The 11,262-nt window shown below is 47.1% G+C and overlaps 1 protein-coding gene across 3 annotated transcripts in view; it reads left to right on the top strand.

Annotated features, from left to right (window-relative positions):
• Window positions 1-255: 255 nt before the first annotated feature.
• LOC116433510 (uncharacterized) overlaps window positions 256-11,262 on the top strand; it is a 112,255-nt gene continuing 101,248 nt past the window's right edge. For 2 of the 3 annotated variants that reach the window (XM_031991669.2, XM_076373100.1), the window contains exons 1-2: window positions 261-331; window positions 777-1,289. The gene's annotated coding sequence lies outside the window, so the exon portion shown is untranslated. Of the gene's footprint in view, window positions 332-776; window positions 1,290-11,262 lie in introns of all 3 variants that reach the window. The other variant, XM_031991665.2, reaches the window with a different exon arrangement.

Here is an 11,262-nt window from a genome sequence, read left to right as displayed (position 1 = left end):
AAGCTGCTCGGCTGCCCCCAAAATCAAAACCGACGCGCGAATGTATCTCGGTCAGATGCAGACACCCGTGCTTAATTACCGCGCCAAGCCACGCGGAATGCCCTGCGAGGATTAGTATCGATTCCTCATTAATCCGAATGAAAGACGCTAATCGATCCGACGTGTGAACGCTTTATCGCCCAATCCCAGTGACCCCCAGCATGTTCGCTATTCAGTTTCTTGCTCTTCTTCCAGCTGCGTACGGCCCATTCCATCGCGCGTACTGTCATTTCAGTTAGCTGCAGCTCTGCCGAACTAGCGAACGAAGCTTAGAATGTCACGAGTGATCCCGGTGAGTAATACGCAAACACTGTATCGCCGCATGATTACGAGTCGTTTTAACGTCTCGCGGACACAAAGGAACAAAGGAAAATTGTTTTATCATCGTTCTGTATAGAAAATTGTCTAATTCGTAATTAAGAACTTAGACATTCTATAAATATCTCACGAAGAAACGTAATACCTTAATTCTATACAATCTCCACATTGCACTCTCATCGAAGTCTCATACGAATCGAAACGACTCCCCTAATGAAAGCACAAAAATTTGTATTATTCAAACTCAAATGTCACGCAATTCAAACTAATACCAGACTAAAAGCAAACATCCCATCCCGAAGAAAATCCTCAAGACCGACAAAAGAGGGACCAACAAAAGAACTTTCTAAAAACCTTCGACCCGATCGAGAGCCGAAAGACGTTCCACGAGGATTCCCCCCGAAATTCCACGGTTCCAGGGTCCGTAGGAGCGTGTCTTGGCCCGAACGAGCACGCAGCTGGAGTGCGGGCTGCGAGGCGGAGGGCCCGGGCCGGAGAGATGCACGGTCGAGAGGCCGCGGCTGGAATGGAGCTGGAAACGAGAGGCTGCGGGGGAAGTGGATGCCAGGCCAGCCAGCCAGCCAGTCAGCCAGCCGGTGTGTGTTGATGCAAGTGCGGTGACTGTACGGTGCTGACTGGCGGAGTCAGTCAGTCAGTCAGTCAGTCGGCTCGGCACCGGCCGCGACGCACGATCGCGTGGATTTTTCTTGGTTGCACACCCGGACGGCAGCAACGCAAGGCTTCGGCACGGCACCGCTCGTCTAGCTCCGTCACGTCTCGTCTCGACTCCCCGGTTCGCTCGACCCGTTGTTCGCCGGCCCAGTTTTTCCAGCCGCGATTCAAACGCGCCTTTCGAAATCGTGGCAGCCCCGCAAGTGTTACCGATCGCCGGATTACCGGGTCTGACGAAATCCCACCGTCCGACGGACCAGGTAAGCTGTCTCTAGAAGATCCCCGACGATAATCGTTACCGAGTGATCGCCGGCGAGAGCGCGCGATCGAACGAGCAGGAACGACGAGGACCGCCGCGGAGGATAATGGAAGAAGCTGCGAGCGTGAAAGGATCGACGCCACTTTGTTCTCGGTCGTTCGCGGTGACTCGTGGTCGGAGCTGAATTATTTCGATGTCCCGTTAGGCGTCAACGATCGACGGCTCGCCGCTCGTTGAATTCGCCGGGAGTCCTACCGGCGGTGGCGTCACGCCGGAAAACGGGAAAGTCGACGTTTTTTCGCGGTCGCGGGGGCGGCGACTCGCGAGACCGCAGACCGCCGCCGCCGCGACGACCGGCGAATTTCTCTCCGCGGTGATTGCGTCCGCTCGCTCCCGAGCGTCTGTTTGCTCTCGACTGGTTTCGGCGCGTCGCCGAGGTAAATTTCGAACTTTGCCGCGCCGACCGTTCGACTTTGGCAGCGCGGACACGCGATTAGCCCCGGGGACACGCGTCTAGCCGGATCGGAGCGGCTCGCGACGTTTCCGCTTTTCGTTTCCCGCTAACGAGGACGAAGTTCGCGATCCAAAACGCAAACTGGAGGCGACGCGGCCGCTGACACCGTTTCGTCGGGGACTACCGGCTGACTTATTCGTTAGGTATTTTAGGTACGGTGCTCGGAGGAGCTGTTGCTACCCGACGCGTCGGGTGCACTGGTACTTGGAATGCACTTCGGGGAATGAGAATAATTGTGGGACGTCTCCTTCGGTAATTAATGCAGCTTTGTCGCCGATGTGTCCTAGGTATCGCGTATCATGTTGCGTGTCGCGAATCGTTGCATGTTTTATGTGGAACCCTCGGTGATTTCTGTCGTGACGAGTAAGATTGTTATTGTCAGAGCCAGATGAATAGTCCGAAAGTACTTTGTACCATCCGAAAATAGATGTGTTATTGTCCGAGTACACGAATGCTTCAGTTCCTATCTTAGGTTGAACAGATAATAGTTTAACGATCAATAGTTCATCATTACCGGGTGTGTCTCTAGTATTACCGATTTCTGACCTCATCCGCTACTGAGTCTTAGTAGCTTTCCTAGTGTCCTGCAAAATATCATTGGAACAGTCTCTGGAAAAATATCTATATCTCTCGAGGAGTGGCATTTTTAAAGCGATTCATTTTATTCGAACATACAATGAACAGGTCGTGCAGTATTAAAAACGTTTAAACGTTAAAGTTTCTTCGGAGACGGGTAGCCGAATAAGAGGACTAGGGCCCAGGGTTACTCCGATGCAGCCCTGCAAGGGCCCCGCGACGATAATAGCGGCGCACGCGGTCCCAAAGTGGCCGGACACTCCTTTGTGTACACTCCGATACAATCGCGATTCCCTTGGACGTTCTGTTTCGACGGAATCGATTCAATTAACGGGACATAACGGACACGTTTCGACAGGCAGCGCGTTATCGGCCGACAAGCGGCGAGGTTTCGGCTGTTTTTCCCCGGCATTATTCGTCACGGGCGCATAATGACTGAGATAAACACTAAATGAGAAGGCGTGTCGCTCGATACTCGTGATCATCGGTGACTCGATCGAACAACGCTATTTTTATCATTCGCGCGGCCGGCGTCGCCTACGAGTGTTCGACACGTTCAGACACCTAACCATTGATCTAACCAGCTCCGGAGATTGCTGGGACATTGTACTGGCTCACGGCGATAATAATAATAAGATTCACACGTGTTAGGCACTCGCATTCTGCATCCTGCTCGTTTGTTCTCCCACACGCGCCGTGTTCCACATTAGACCTGCCAGATAGCGCGGAGTAACCCATTTTTGCAATGCAAATAGAGGCGATTGCAGCGAGCTCTACTCAATAATTTCAGTTCGGACACACTCGGAACATTTTAATGAACTAACACATTTCAAACCTTTAAAGTGTTCCGACACATTTCAGATAATACAATCGTCGGTTCTAATACAAGATTCTAGAGAATTACACGAGGCAACGTATAAATCAGTAATTCAAACACGATTAACACATTTTCTTGCCCCGGTGCGCAATCGGGTCAAAACAGAACCTTATTTGCCGACTCCACACGTCGCCGCCGAAAAAAAGCCGTCCGTCCCGTTACGAAAACAGAAAGGAGAAAATAAAAGAGTTTCTCGAAGTCGAGCCGGCTCTCCGAATGTCGCGGCCGCCTCGTGCATGCGAAAGCAAATTAGCAGTCACTTTCCTCGGGAGTTCATCGAGCCGGCCCGTTTTAGGCCGTTTCTTTATCAAACTGTGGGCAGGCTACGGTTTCACCGGGCGGGCGCGCAGCACGCGAGCGTCGCGTCGCGTCGCGCCGCGTCTCGTCGCGACTCGCGGGGAGAAGAAGGCTTGACACGTGAAAGTACGCTTGCGAAATCGAGGGGAGAGGACGACGTGTAATCTAATTCTAACGGTAACGAGGCACCGTTCCGTCTGCGCCCGGTGGCCGGCTGCCAAAACAAACCGAACGCGCGGCTAATTGTTTCTAATTATTCGACGGGTTCGTTAACGTCGATCCGGATGCCGATCCGGAGCGCCCTCCGTCCGCCGGCCGGTCCGTTTGAGTTCGGACGGCCAATATCGCGGTTACACTTGTCCGTTTTCACGCAACAGGATAACATCTGCCGGCCTCCTTCCATTTTCACCGCTTCCACGCGAACGGCGCGCGATCCTGCCCTCCCACCGACCGAATTGAATTACAGATTTCGCTCGAGCCTCTTTAATCCCACCGAGCGAGCTTTCTTACCGCGCCGCGGGATTTTTAATAATTCATCTCCGCCGTGGCGCTTCGTTTTGTAAATCAGCTGCGGAGGCGTGTAATAAAGGCAATTTCGGTACCTTCAACGAAGGAAATTTCGAGGAAATCCTTGACGCTAACGTACACCTGTTTTTCATTAAAACCTTGATCGATTCAGCGTACGGATTCTTCGCGTACGTATCTTCGAAGGAAATGCAACTCCAGTTCCGATCTCGAAGACCAAACGCTAGAAAGCTTCAGTTTTCCCCAGCGTTTCTACCGAATCGTTTCGTACTTTAATCCCGCGAACGCTGGATTTCGAAAGGTTCGCGTGATTTAGCGCCACCGGGGTGTAAAAAGTTTTATGAATTTAAGCTCGCAATCTAATCAGCCGCCGGTATTGTCGAGCCACACGGAGAGAGAGAGAGACGCCGGAGCACACCTTCGAGACACGATAACGTAATTCGCGCGTGACCAATTGCCGGGGCTCAATTGGAACGCAACAGGCCCGACTTAATCCGTGTTTTACACGCAGCCCGGCGAACGCTTCTACGCACATCGGGTCTCGCGCGGCCGCGAGCCCGTGAAAAAACAGCCGTGTACGTTTTCACGATACGAATTCCGCGGCACGGTTTCGTTCCAGTTCCCGGCTCGATATTGCACGTTACGCCGCCAATTAGGGACCCGTCATAACGAGCCTTCGAAATCGGAGGCCGCAGCAACGCGAGAGAGATCGATCGCTCGACAAAAATTCCGTCCTCTTTTTCCACCGTTCGCGAATCGTTCCATTACGTTTCTTGTTTTCTTTTTTTCCCGTTCCTCTTTTCTCATCCCTCTTTGTTTTGTTACCGTTGGTAAGTACGCGTGTTCGCCTCGATGTTTCAGGCGAGTATACACACGTGTGCGCTACGCGTCCGGCGCTCGTCCGTTGCCTCCGGCAACACGGTTTTATTACAGTGAAATGTTTATTCACGCTTGTTTCTGGCTTTTAATGGATTATTAATGTACCGTGACCCTGATGCTTAACGCGGCAGCGACAAGTTGCGAGGGGAAATCGGTGGATGAGAACTGTAACGCGTTGACGCCTCGTTCTCTGGAAAATCTCTCGAGTGTTCACACTGAAATTCTGTAAATATATCAAATTTCATCTGATATGAGTATTGTTCGAGCCGTCTCAGGGCATCGAACATGAAAATATCAATACAAAGAAAGGGATTAACCTCTTGTCCTGATTTCTTTCATAACTATTTCATAAAGCTACTTCACCCTCAACGATTAATACTAAAACTACCGAGCAGTTCAGTTGACTTTTCAAAATTTCGCTATGGAAACTCTAAGAGTGCATCTGTTCAGACTTTAATTGATTTACAATTCAATTTGCGTAGTGCTAAATGAATTTGTTTAATAATTTCTCAGAAATATTTGTTACCTTTCTAATAATTGCAAAAAGACATCAGTCATTTGACCCGTCTGGTAGTTTTAGTGTTAACCGAAACAAGAAAAGAACTTGATACGTATTATCTACATTTCCTCCCAACGTTTTGGACCCATAACAAAAAGATAATATTCAGTTCATACCCAACAAAAGTAAACACTCCGTCGAGTCCAGTTCGAAAAGTTCCTAAAGAGTCCGACGCGCTACTGCGAGGCAGGAAACGAAGGTTGACAAAGAACAGTTTTCGTCGAGTCGAAGACGAAATGCTAAAGCGAAAGTGCCTCCAGCAATTACGGGCAATTACACGCTCCCGCGCGGAACGTTGGGGCAACGAACGTTCTCGGGCCCCGTTAACGCGCTTCCAGTTTTAACGATAGCCGAAGACCGATTAGCGAACGCCGGTTCGTGGAAGTCGTTAGCCGGCTGACACAGTTCGCGGGGCGTGCGCGAGGAATGTTACGAGAGCTCGCGAACCGGGCTGTGCTCGCCGCGAAAGAATTCCCCGCCGAACATCGCGATCCGGCGCGTATCGTGTCGCGGAACGCGGACTCGTCCGCACGAAAGCAGGATGTGAAATCTCCTGTTACGCGACCGCGCGCGCGAAATCTTGAATTTCTGCGCGCGAAATCCGAGACGACACCGACCGATCCCGAGCCTTCAGCTCGCTCGCTCGCTCGCCTTTGTATCCGCGACTCTCGATGTCGTGATTAACGAGATTCACCTTGAACGACGCCATCGCGACGATCGCGATTTCACGATGCTTCTGTGCTTACACGCTCTGGAAACGTGTATACTGGGAGACAGTTGATTTTAACCTTTTGAACTCGAAGTTTTGTAGTTTCGGATAACACTGTGCTGTTTCGAGTGTGTCGTTTGAAATGTATTTCGAAGGACAGTTGATAGAGGACAGTGTGAATAATTCTTGTTAATAACACAGTTGAACATAGTATGATAATATATACAATTCGACAATGTCTAAGCAGAGTTTAGACATTGTTGCGCAAGTAATCTCGAAAATGAATGAGCTAATCACGCCTCGTGACAATACAATCTGCATAATGTTCCGAGAAGGAACCCGTTGCAGTGTGGATAGCCGCTCCACATATCAAAGCGAGTCTTTTAAATACCTGTAATTTGCTTGCGTAAGAATATTCGCATGCTATGTAAATATTGTTTCTTGCTGTATATGCATGAGCATTATCCTGTTATGTAGCATTCTGTAGCATTGTGATATGCATATGCCGTTATAATAAGTCCCGTATGGGATTTGAAAAATGATAATTTGCCGGGTAACTCCAACGAAAGCTAACGCCTACTTCTGTATCCTTGAGAAGAAGCTTTCGTGAGATGTTCTTGCGCTAATTAAATAATCACGTTACCGTTATCGATAGAAATAATTGATCGCGATCAATATCAGCGATGAAATCGCGGTATTAATATTTAATGAATCCAAGAACGTTTTGTAAGAGCTTCTGTTTTCTAGAACAGTTAGCAATAAGAGTTATTATTATTCTTAGTCATTAGTATATTCATTTGCCCGAACAGTTCGCGTGCTCATAGCGAACAATAGACAACGGGAAGGAGCGTTATCAATGTAGGGAACCGGCGGAGCACAGCGCTCGCGATAGCCGCGGTCCCGACGAGTGACGTTGTTAACGTTGTTTACGGCGGCCGTCGGCGAACGGCCGGCAGACATAATAATGTTATTGAACAATTAACGGCCGGTGTTTGCGTAGCTCCGAATTCGGCGTAATCGATCGCGAGCAAACGCGGATCGACCGGTAATCTGTTTGTCGCCGGCGACTCGCTGTTACACGGCCGGAGATTATAATTAGCGAGTGATGTTCGCGCGAACGTGAACATCAGGGAACACGGGTGACAAACGCGAATTGATTCTAGTCTCTAATACCTTCGAATATCCCTTTCTTCCAGTATTTCAACGTTAGGACACTCTTACGATAAAAGAAAATTACTGCTGATTAGAATAGCAAATATCCTAAGTTTAGAGATAACGTCACTATTTGAATAACTGAAAATAGAAATTCCAGTATTTCATTTCCTCGTCCTCCGAGCGACCGAAGAATAATTAAACAACACTAGGTTTACTGACAGTTATGATACAAATAATTCTATCCTTAGAACAGTCGATATTCGTTCATTTCAATCTTAGACATTGGTTTCAAGATAAACAATTACACACCGTGCATCAATCAAAATTGAATCAATATATATGTTTGTAAAATTCAATATGCGTTCTAGTGTTAAAGTCGTTTCACGTTTGATTGACCAGTTAAGTGTGGAATTTAGTTTGAAAAATCTCTCATTGCGCGCAATAAAATCAAATAATGAAGTGTATACTAAATGCAGGCGAAATGCACTTAAAATATATCCTAACGAAAAACTAAAGTCTCAAAAACTAAATAATCCATCGTTGAAAAAGTTAGCACCATTGAGAGTTTTAAGATGATGTGTATGCTCGTCAAACACGGTTAACTGGTTAAAGGGTTGGTTACACGTACCACGAACCAAGGGAGGAAATTTTCCTTTTGCAATTCGATAGTGAGAAAGTACTGGAAACCGTAGAAATGCTGGCCAGTTCCCAGACCGTTCCTCCTCGACGTAATGGGCCGCGAGGGGGTTGAAGCCACCGTTTCATTTTTCCGCGGAGCGGCCATTGTCTCGGAACCGCGAAGCTTCTGGCGCGTCTCGGTTGATGGGGAAGGGGGAGAGATAATCGGGGAAAGAGAAGAAACGTCACGGGGACACGTTCGTCGAACGATAACGCGAGGAGTCACGATTCCCGGCGTCGTGTCCCGCAAAAGGAAACGCTCGTAACGCGACCGCGGATGCTAAAGTCTATTATTTACGGACTTATTCACCGTTCAGGGAGCAACGAACGTTCCCGCGTCGCGGTTCGCGAGACTCCCTCCAATTATCAAGAGGTTAGAAGTCAGGCGCGATAGCAGAACCGAGGCGTTCTGATTAATGGATTCGGGGGATGAATCTGTGATTAACACCTTCTATTGCTATTCATTTCACGTTGCTGATTATTTTTGTTAACTTCGCGGAGCATTCGATAACGGAACAAGAGGGCTGGAATATGGAACGTGAAAAATAGAGATTGGACGTAGAAATTTCCACTATGGTTGCTTAACCCTTTGTCTCATCAAATATTCATTATTTTCTGATGAAGTATCAGTGATACGTTTTACAACTGACATAAAGAAATACCTTGCATAAATTAACAGAACTATTTTATTTCCATGTGTTGATGCATTATTTAAAATTTGATATTGAATTCTACATTTTATCATTTTCGTGGGTCAAATGGCGACTGAAAGGCGCCTCTCGAGTGCAAAGGGTTAACTAGAGCTACTGAGCATTTAATACGAGTAATATGCAATTCCTATAAAAATTGTAACAATATATTAGTTTCAGTTTCTTCAGGCATTCATAGTACTCAAATGAAACTATTTTCAAAATCATTTCGAATATTCAATGCTTCGAAGATATCAATAATTGCTAAACAAAAAAGTCGAAACCAGTTTGACTGGTACGGTAGTTCCAGTGTTAAACAATTGAATCCTAGACAACAGTTTGAAATTGATAATTTTTACGAAACTCATTAAACAGGTGAAATAGTTGTCTATATATTACTAACAGTATTTCCTTGTTCTTCTATATCATCTAATTCTCCAGTTCAATCACTATCAGCTTCATAGAAAGACTCTAGAACACTTTCAGACATATTGGACACGATTCTTACGCGTTATCTGTAGCACTCCGATAGAAGGGGTTATCAACCCTCTCGATTATTCAGGGGCAGCCTCCGTATACTCCATTCCTCCGTAGAAAGAAGTTTAATAAATACGAATGTCCCTTTTTCTCTGTCCCTTTGAGGTTCTCGTCCCTCGAGATCCCGAATCTGTTCTCGCTCGATGTACTTTTTCATCCGCTCGGAAACGAAATCGTCGCGCTTAGGGTCTGATGACTCGATCCCGGTCCCGGCGATCGCATCGATGACCCTGAGTGGCGCGAACGAGGAGGGGGCAGAACAGTGAGCGAACGCTGATAATAAAAGGCACGCTGACATTTACTTTCTATGGCCATGATATGGCTCTCGATCTTTCCCCGGGGAACATTACCGTTTCTTCGATCGCTGAAAGTTGGACAAGAAGCGGTGTTACTTTATGGAGTGAATTACCGATCGTTTTTATCGCCGGTGTTTAGCGTCTTCTGCCCCGTCTTCCCCGAGCGCGGTAATGGCGCAAAAAGTTACACTTTCACGGGCGGACGCGCGGAGCGTTTACCGATTCGCTCTGAAATGAATCCACGCCGATCGATCGGGTTATCGTCACCTCGGATCGCTGATTTTCGTAGAACAGATGAGTGGACCGGACGTAGATAAGGCGTTCCGTGTGTAAGAAAGGTGGAAAGTACGGTATCGTGTCATCGATAGCTAGAAAAATGTGATAGGACGACCTTCGAGAGGTCAAGATCTAATATCTTAATTACCATTCCCAACTCCCACGTTTCAGCTCTCTATATTGTTCTCTAACGGAATATTCAATTTCATTTAACGAACATACTGCAGGTAACTCGTAAAATTGTACGTCTCGCAACTTATAACTGGATTAACAAGTTCCGCGAAGTTCCGAGAGCTTCGTCTCATTAACCGGAGATGAATATAAACTTTTTCATTCATCTGCCTACGGAATTCCAAGGAAACAAGCTTGCAGATGAAACTCGGCAATTGTAAATAAAAGTTACGGTAGGAAACAGGCGGAACTCGAGATCGATGCGCGATCTGATCGAAGAAAATAAGGTAAAAATTGAATAGCGAAGTCGACTGTTCCATCGCGTGGAACATTCGTCGCTCAGCGGGCCAGTGCTTTCGTAATCAACCTGTAGTAATATAGATAGCATTCGTAAGAATCGTGTCTGCCTCTTCCGTGGTCAGAGATATAGGCCGTTTCCGGCGATTATGCGTCATAATAGAAAGAGCCCGGCCACGGAAAAGCCGACGGCCGCGGGACCACGGTTCCGTGGGGTTTAGAAATTCTTCTTCCTGTTCGCCGGCAGATAAATCGCGAAGATATCCTTGAAAAACGTAACGTAAATACGGGCCGCCGAGTCGTTATCGCGACGCGTCCGTCATTGTGGCAGCTTTCATCGCCGCCCGACGTTTCCCCCGCATTAAGAACGAATTCCACCGAAGTTCGTCGCCATTCAATTTATTACTTTCCATCAACTTTCTCGGATGCCGTGCCAGCACGCGTGGAAACGCGACCCGAGTTCGGAATTCTCGATCGCGAATATCTGGTTATCTGATGTTGCACGTTGACCATTCTCGAGAAACTCGGTTTATTTTAAATAAAATTTGAATGTTTAATTTCTATCTCTCCTAGAGAACTCTGCTTTTCCCCTTGAATAAGTAATGCAATTCAGTGAAAGAGGAATCCGAGGCGAGATATTAACACCGGCTAATTTTGTGAAAACTGAATTGTGATGGCAATTTTCACTGAGGTCAACTTGTATCGCTATATATAGGAAAACTCAGGTATCATATTATGTAATATATTTTAAATAGATAAGAATGAAATTTTATGTTTTCTTCAATACTGTGGTAATTAGCGAAGTCGCATAGCTAAGTGTCTATATAAAAACGAGATTCCTCGTTACCGGTGCGCAATGCGTTAATTTAACTGATTACAATTGGTCTCGGAATGAGAATGACATGTGGATGGTATTTTAAATGGTTCTCGAATGAGCTC

The sequence above is a fragment of the Nomia melanderi genome, chromosome 13 (genome assembly GCF_051020985.1).
Source record: "Nomia melanderi isolate GNS246 chromosome 13, iyNomMela1, whole genome shotgun sequence".
Lineage (NCBI taxonomy): Eukaryota > Metazoa > Arthropoda > Insecta > Hymenoptera > Halictidae > Nomia > Nomia melanderi.
This window is presented reverse-complemented; position numbering and strand designations above follow the sequence as displayed.